Below are 9,064 nucleotides of genomic sequence, written 5' to 3'. Positions count from 1 at the left end.
CTCAAGGTTCAAATTGATAAAATGATATTCTGGTCAGATTCAGAAGTTACTCTTCATTGGATCAGATCCCACCCTTCGTCGTTGTCAACATTCGTTGCGAACCGAGTAGCGGAGATTCAAGAGTGGTCAAGTGAAGCTACGTGGCGGCATGTGCCAACAAAACAGAACCCTGCAGACATAGTTTCGCGAGGTTGTGACGTAGAGGAAATCGTGCAGTCGATCTGGTTTGGTGGACCAGAGTTCTTAAAGTTTTGAAGAAGAGAGCCCAGAAATCCACACTTCGAGCTTTCCGAAGAAGAGATACAGATGGAAAGTCGGAAGAAATCGGTCGGACTGACCGTCGCGGCCAAGCCAAATTACTTAGTGGATGTAATCGAGGGATACTCGTCACACCTCAAACTGCTAAGAGTGTTCGTTTTCGTGTTCCGCTTCATCCGAAAATGCAAAGACAAAAGTCTCAACTTTGGAAAAATTCCGTCATCCGTAGAATACGACGAGGCGTTTCTAAAAATAGTCGAAATAACACAGAAAAATGAGTCTCAAGAAGATATTGAAAGGGTTCGTAAGGGCACCAAGTTAGGCCCCAGTCTTCAGCGCTTGAATCCCTTCATCCATGAAGAGGCTGGGACATGGTGCTCTTTTTCGTTGTTGCGAGTTGGGGGGCGACTAGTTAACGCTCCTATGTCATATAATGCCAAGTTTCCCTTGTTATAGACAAAACGCTCGCAGTTTGTGCAGACATACGTTCGCTATCTGCATCAAACGAATTTTCATGCCGGCCCACGAGCACTCGTGAGTATCCTTAGACAGCGCATTTGGATAGTGAATGCTCAGGCGGTCTGCAGGGCGACAGTTAGGTCGTGTATTCGTTGCTTTAAATGCAAGCCGCTACTCCAGACCCAAATGATGGGCAACTTACCCGCAGACCGGCTCCGTGCTCTCCGCTCATTTTCAGTATGTGGCGTTGATTTTTGTGGCCCAGTCTATACGACTCTGAAAATTCGTGGAAGGCCCCCTTATAAGTCCTACAAAGCGTTATTTGTCTGTTTTGCGTCCAAGGCGGTTCATTTAGAAATTGTCTCCGATTTGACGACTAATTCCTTCTTGTTGGCATTCCAAAGGTTCGTCGGTCGTCGAGGATGTCCGCAACGCGTGAACTGCGACAACGCGACAAATTTCGTCGGAGCAAGTCGCCACTTCAGCGAACTGGGGAGGAAGATAGAGGCGGAAGCGGACGCGATACGCGAATTTGCGTCAAGAAGCGGGTGCGAGTTTGCCTTCATACCGCCTCCAGCACCGCACATGGGCGGACTTTGGGAGGCCGGTGTGAAGTCTGCCAAGGGCCTACTCCTACGGGCAGTCGGAAGCGCTCTCCTCACCGCAGAGGAGCTGGAGACCGTGCTGGTCGGGATCGAGGCGGTACTCAACTCGCGCCCGCTAGGACCCCTAAGCCCAGACCCAAGCGACGGAGACGCGCTGACTCCCGGGCACCTGCTGACAGGCGGGCCGCTCATCGCACCCCCAGCACCCAGGACCCCGGACCAGGAGGGTCTGAGCTGCTTAAAGCGATGGCGGCTTGTCTCGTCAGCCAGGCAAATGTTCTGGCAGTGATGGTCCCGGGAGTATGTGCTGGGATTGCAAATAAGATGCAAGTGGCACCAGGAGGAGCCAAACATAAAAGAAGGCGACCTCGTAATCGTCGCCGAGGACAACCTGCCCCCTCAACAGTGGTTCCTCGGAAGGGTGGTCGGAACAACCGCCGGGCAGGACGGAAGGGTCAGAGTGGTCGACCTAAGGACGAGCAGCGGAGCCACGTTCAGGAGGCCAATCCACAAATTGGCGCTTCTGCCAATGGTTTGAAGCCTTCCAGGCCTTCAACGTGGCCGGTGTAGCGCCATTTGGATAATAATAATTGTTATTAGGATAGTATTTCATGAAGTCTAGTGTAAGTTAGGATAGGGCAAAGCGGGAGCGCAATAAAAGCTCGCTCTCTCGCTCTTGGCGAATTCGCCCCGCTTTGCCACCGTAGGTAAGGTAGGCACAGAAGAAATTGTTTTAATATATGAAAAAAGTCGAGAAAAATCCATGAAATCGAACGCACGCACTCCTTTTTTTTCGTCGTATTAAAATACAAAATTGCAGTCACCCAAGTTGTTTCGGTATCGTTATTTAGAAAAACTATTCTAAAATTTCAATAGTCATCTTCTACGATTCTGCGTTTTTAGTTTTATACTATCTGTAACAGATAACGAAGCAGGAGGCTAGGAGGCTCCTTGGGTCACATGTCTACCACAGACAACACAATCCCCAAAACTCCACATTATTTCATTCCACATCAGTGTGTGTTGAGGTCTCAAAGCACGTCGACCAAGCTCCGCGTCGTTTTCGATGCGTCTTGTAAAACGTCCTCTCAGGTGGCCTTGAACGACATATTGATGGTCGGTCCTACGATACAGGATGAGCTGTATTCGACATTGCTCCGATTCAGACTACACAGGTACGCCTTGACAGCCGATGTCAAAAAGATGTATCTCCAAGTCTTGGTCGCTGATGCGGATAGACAATTCCAGCTCATAGTGTGGAGAAGAGACCCGTCTGAGTCCTTGAGAATATACCAGCTCAACACCGTAACATATGGGACTGGACCAGCCCAATTTTTGGCTATTCGGTGTTTGAAGAGGTTGAGTGAGTCTGCAAAACTCTCACTCCCTAAAGCTGCTGAAGTTATTGACTCCGACTTCTATGTCGATTATATGTTGACTGGTGCTGGTTGCGTAGAGGAGTTAAAGACAATTAAGTCTGATGTGGCTCAGGTTCTTCAAACCGCTGGGTTTGAATTGACTAAATGGTTTTCGAACTCACCTGAGGTCACCGCATCCGAGTGCACAGTTAAACCGATAACGATCTCGGACTCAGAGTCAACTAAGGCGTTAGGAATATCGTGGCTGCCACACGAAGACGTCTTTAAGTTCCAAATTGACACGTCAGTTATGGGTCTCCGAGCGACAAAACGGAACATATTATCGGTGACATCAAAGCTGTTTGACCCCCTTGGCTTGGTAAGTCCTTTAGTAATTAAGGGAAAGATCCTACTGCAGGAGCTTTGGCTCAACAAGCTAGAATGGGATGAGTCAATTCCAATGAACTTGGAAACAGCATGGAACTTATTAAAAGAATCCTTGGGTCAGTTGGAGAAGATTACCATACCTCGATTTGTGCATACTGATCCCATGTCACCGATTCAAGTACATGCCTTTGCCGACGCATCCATGAGAGCTTATGGAGCCTGCGTCTATATCCGTAAAAAGACTGCAGAAGGTTTCAAGGTCTCCTTGTTGACTGCAAAGTCGAAAGTAGCGCCACTCAAGACGAAAACGCTCCCAAGGCTTGAGTTATGTGCCGCTCACCTTCTAGCAGACCTTTGTCACCGAATCAAATCACTGCTCAAGGTTCAAATTGATAAAATGATATTCTGGTCAGATTCAGAAGTTACTCTTCATTGGATCAGATCCCACCCTTCGTCGTTGTCAACATTCGTTGCGAACCGAGTAGCGGAGATTCAAGAGTGGTCAAGTGAAGCTACGTGGCGGCATGTGCCAACAAAACAGAACCCTGCAGACATAGTTTCGAGAGGTTGTGACGTAGAGGAAATCGTGCAGTCGATCTGGTTTGGTGGACCAGAGTTCTTAAAGTTTTGAAGAAGAGAGCCCAGAAATCCACACTTCGAGCTTTCCGAAGAAGAGATACAGATGGAAAGTCGGAAGAAATCGGTCGGACTGACCGTCGCGGCCAAGCCAAATTACTTAGTGGATGTAATCGAGGGATACTCGTCACACCTCAAACTGCTAAGAGTGTTCGTTTTCGTGTTCCGCTTCATCCGAAAATGCAAAGACAAAAGTCTCAACTTTGGAAAAATTCCGTCATCCGTAGAATACGACGAGGCGTTTCTAAAAATAGTCGAAATAACACAGAAAAATGAGTCTCAAGAAGATATTGAAAGGGTTCGTAAGGGCACCAAGTTAGGCCCCAGTCTTCAGCGCTTGAATCCCTTCATCCATGAAGAGGCTGGGACATGGTGCTCTTTTTCGTTGTTGCGAGTTGGGGGGTGACTAGTTAACGCTCCTATGTCATATAATGCCAAGTTTCCCTTGTTATTGACAAAACGCTCGCAGTTTGTGCAGACATACGTTCGCTATCTGCATCAAACGAATTTTCATGCCGGCCCACGAGCACTCGTGAGTATCCTTAGACAGCGCATTTGGATAGTGAATGCTCAGGCGGTTTGCAGGGCGACAGTTAGGTCGTGTATTCGTTGCTTTAAATGCAAGCCGCTACTCCAGACCCAAATGATGGGCAACTTACACGCAGACCGGCTCCGTGCTCTCCGCCCATTTTCAGTATGTGGCGTTGATTTTTGTGGCCCAGTCTATACGACTCTGAAAATTCGTGGAAGGCCCCCTTATAAGTCCTACATAGCGTTATTTGTCTGTTTTGCGTCCAAGGCGGTTCATTTAGAAATTGTCTCCGATTTGACGACTAATTCCTTCTTGTTGGCATTCCAAAGGTTCGTCGGTCGTCGAGGATGTCCGCAACGCGTGAACTGCGACAACGCGACAAATTTCGTCGGAGCAAGTCGCCACTTCAGCGAACTGCGGAGGAAGATAGAGGCGGAAGCGGACGCGATACGCGAATTTGCGTCAAGAAGCGGGTGCGAGTTTGCCTGCATACCGCCTCGAGCACCGCACATGGGCGGACTTTGGGAGGCCGGTGTGAAGTCTGCCAAGGGCCTACTCCTACGGGCAGTCGGAAGCGCTCTCCTCACCGCAGAGGAGCTGGAGACCGTGCTGGTCGGGATCGAGGCGGTACTCAACTCGCGCCCGCTAGGACCCCTAAGCCCAGACCCAAGCGACGGAGACGCGCTGACTCCCGGGCACCTGCTGACAGGCGGGCCGCTCATCGCACCCCCAGCACCCAGGACCCCGGACCAGGAGGGTCTGAGCTGCTTAAAGCGATGGCGGCTTGTCTCGTCAGCCAGGCAAATGTTCTGGCAGCGATGGTCCCGGGAGTATGTGCTGGGACTGCAAATAAGATGCAAGTGGCACCAGGAGGAGCCAAACATAAAGGAAGGCGACCTCGTAATCGTCGCCGAGGACAACCTGCCCCCTCAACAGTGGCTCCTCGGAAGGGTGGTCGGAACAACCGCCGGGCAGGACGGAAGGGTCAGAGTGGTCGACCTAAGGACGAGCAGCGGAGCCACGTTCAGGAGGCCAATCCACAAATTGGCGCTTCTGCCAATGGTTTGAAGCCTCCCAGGCCTTCAACGTGGCCGGTGTAGCGCCATTTGGATAATAATAATTGTTATTAGGATAGTATTTCATGAAGTCTAGTGTAAGTTAGGATAGGGTACAGCGGGAGCGCAATAAAAGCTCGCTCTCTCGCTCTTGGCGAATTCGCCCCGCTTTGCCACCGTAGGTAAGGTAGGCACAGAAGAAATTGTTTTAATATATGAAAAAAGTCGAGAAAAATCCATGAAATCGAACGCACTCACTCTTTTTTTTCGTCGTATTAAAATACAAAATTGCAGTCACCCAAGTTGTTTCGGTATCGTTATTTAGAAAAACTATTCTAAAATTTCAATAGTCATCTTCTACGATTCTGCGTTTTTAGTTTTATACTATCTGTAACAGATAACGAAGCAGGAGGCTAGGATCTGAAACGGTAGACGAGCAGATGGAGGGTATGATCGAGATCAATGCACGCGTTGCTGCCGGTCTCATGGTTAGTCGGGTAGAGTGGGGGTGGGGTAGGGAGAGATATGGTCATTCTCTACAATTCTACGTTTTTGGTTTTCTCATATCTTTAAAATTGTGGATGCCACAGATTTTCGTCCCTTGTGGGTGCGGAAGTGGGCGGGGCAAAGTTTTGAAATATTCTTGTAGCAGTGACATATCACAGAAGTCTGGATCCAAAACATCGTTGCTCTAGCTCTTATAGTCTTTGAGCACTAGGCGCTGAAGGGGACGGACAGACGGACAGACGGACGGACGGACAGACAGACAGGGCTCAATCGACTCGGCTATTGATGCTGATCAGGAATATATATACTTTAAGGGGTCGGAAACGATTCCTTCTGGACGTTACACACATCCACTTTTACCACAAATCTAATATACCCCAATACTCATTTTGAGTATCGGGTATAATAAGTTTCGCGTGCGGTTCAAGGTTCAGACGGAAGAAATTTACAGAGAAATGACAGTGTAGGGAGATGAGTCAGCGGTACTAATTCGAGCGGGAGTTGCTTGCGGTGTCATTGCAACTCGGTATGCCCACCCTTCCTTGATCGCACCGGTCCAAATAGGCTGAGTAATGGGTAACGATCCCTAAAATAAACGCTCTACTTCTGCTAGGTTACGTCATCTCGGCGCCACATGATCCTTAATAACGGCAACAATTAACGGGAATTCATTACAAACAGTTTATTCATTAAACTTTCCTACAAGCTCTCATGGCCGCTAAGAGGGTAGATATATAAGTATAAAGGCTACTAAAGTAATAAGGATAATATGTTCAAATAAGCTGCAATTAAGATTAATTATATATATAAAAATATCATGATGAAAGATCTTATTAGACTAGAGTCAACTAATTATAAGGAGTATATTCGGGAATTATGGTAATTACGTTACACAAATAGAAATATATTCGAATGGTTTTCAGTTTAAATGCAAAAAACAAGGGACGGATGGATGCATCTTTAAAGTGCACAGCAATAGCTTGTGGGGTAATCCCAATCATAAGTTCGGTTGTCGATAGATTCGGAATTGCAGAAAGTTACATTGCTTGCGAAAGAGCAGAACAAAACAAACACGTGAACAATTGGATTGGTCAGCGTTACAGTACGGCTGGGAAGTTTAGGGTCGAGGCATGGAATCTTTAATGTTGCTTCGACTTGCGTAAAATTTTGAATTCACATATAGCAGACGTTCACAGGTTATCACTCACATTACGATCAAATCCAACGATGAAAGCGCTTCCATGTGGTCGATGAGGGTGGCTGAAAACTTGTAAATATCAGTGTGTCAGAGTAGATAGGCGATACGCGCGTGTATTAGTTTTAGTTCCTTTCCTTCTAGCTGCACATTTCTTTATGATAAGCCAAACAAACCGAATCACACGAATTTAACTTTTAATGTTAATCCTAGGGTCAGTACAATAGTGGGGTTCCAAAGTATTATTCTAATATGAAGAAATGCATGGGCATAGCCATCATGATCGAGACACCGAATGACTTCATCAGCAACGCAAACAGTATTTCGGCACCGGTAAATGTCTTCTTCTTTAGCGTTACTGTTCGTATGCGGGCGGCGTAAGCGATGTAGCAATGACGAAAGTCACTGAAGAGGGAATAGTCAATTTCACACATACATATGTACATATGTATGTAACTGCACGCGTAGATAAAAGCCCATCGACCGTTTTTCACTGGTGTAGGCCGAGCAAGGCTTGTATGTGTGTGGACCCACGCCGGTACACGCTGCGGTAAATACAGTGATGCTCACATGTATGCAGACGCCACGCCGAAGGAAGATTTGGGGGCGAAGACGGCTAACACATACTGTAGTCGATCGGGACGCTGGGTATTTATATGTGTGGTAAGGTGACGAGACTGTAGTGGGTACGGCTTACGGCACTACGACCGGCGTTTCGTACGGTATTACGTACGGCCAAACCTATGGTTAGGTTTTAAGAAAAAAAACGAACTTTAATTTTCTGTTGGCCGGCAGTTGGGGTACAATTTTCACTCACCCGATGGGTTCGGCCTTCGCTTAATAAACGTAGGAATGGTCGGCTGATCTTTTGACTAGATCTTAGCCATGATGGACACGCGGTAATTATTTCCTTTCACTGCACTACTTGAGTATTTTCCTCAGACGTCCGTCTGGGATCGCGAGTAAAATTGGAAATAACATGCCCAAGCCACTCTCCTTCCGCTTGAGCCCTTATTTCTCTCATTCCCCTTTTCTCACCACACCTTGACAGTAGCCGCTGTTAACTTATGTCATTTTTTTCTTGCGCGTAACTGCCCAAAAGGTGCAAGGTGCATGTCTAAGGGAAGGGGAAACCGTGGGACGGTTATCCGATATTTTTGGTTGGACAGGCGCCACTACAACACCCCCCTACCAAGATCACACTTGGCAGTGATACACTGAAAAGAGTGATCCACGCCTGAAACCTCATTGTTTTATATCTTTAGCATGGAATTTCCCTAGGATTCGTCCTTGTAGGTCCTCGAGTTCGTAGTAACTATTACCAAGTCTTTTTCTCACCCGGGCTTTCACGAAAGTAGGTGCCAGCTTGGCATTAAAGCCTCTGCTAAAGTTACTTCTTTTATACACTTCCTGACCAACGACAAACGAGACGTCTCGAATACGCAAATTATATACTTTTTCGTTGCGACTATGCTGCTGTTGAGCTGAATGCATAGCTTTTTGCCGAATGATATTGAACGAATCGTCTCGCGAAAACTGTACTGTTCGATCCTCCAGCATTTCTAACTGTCTTAATAGCTGATAGCTAGAGCCATTGGTAACCATATGTTGACCAAACGCTATTCTGTATGGGGTCGAATTAATGGCGGTATGTGTGCGCGAACGTAGTGCACAGGCAATATGGCTCAACTTTTCATCCCAATTGGATTGGTCTGGTTTTATATAGGCCTTTATCGGTGCAATGACCGAACGATTCACACGTTCTGACGCATTTGCTTGGGGTGCATGCACGGCTGTAAACATATGTTTGACACCGTAGTTTTGCAGCAAGCTCTGGAATACCTGTGATTTAAACTGGACTCCATTATCCGATACTACCGTCTCGGGTACGCCGAAGCAGTGAAACAACTCTTCCTCGATAAATCGGATGATCGAATCCGCTGTAAACTTCTTTACGGGTTTGAGAAATGGGAATTTGGCGAAATGATCCAGGACTATAAAGATTCCTATGTTCCCTGACTTACTACGCGGATACGGTCCCAAGAAATCTACATACAGTTTCTGAAAGAATC

The 9,064-nt window shown here is 47.2% G+C and overlaps 1 long non-coding RNA gene across 1 annotated transcript; it reads right to left on the bottom strand.

Moving 5' to 3' along the window:
* Nucleotides 1-7,612: 7,612 nt before the first annotated feature.
* LOC117191861 lies at nt 7,613-7,878 on the bottom strand. Its single transcript, XR_004474092.1, has 2 exons — nt 7,810-7,878; nt 7,613-7,733 (listed from the first exon to the last, which is right to left on the bottom strand). It is a non-coding gene; the product is annotated as an uncharacterized LOC117191861 (long non-coding RNA).
* Nucleotides 7,879-9,064: the final 1,186 nt, after the last annotated feature.

The sequence above is a fragment of the Drosophila miranda genome (genome assembly GCF_003369915.1).
Source record: "Drosophila miranda strain MSH22 chromosome Y unlocalized genomic scaffold, D.miranda_PacBio2.1 Contig_Y1_pilon, whole genome shotgun sequence".
Lineage (NCBI taxonomy): Eukaryota > Metazoa > Arthropoda > Insecta > Diptera > Drosophilidae > Drosophila > Drosophila miranda.
Note: the sequence above shows the minus strand (reverse complement) of the source record. Positions and strands in the feature narration are given on the sequence as shown.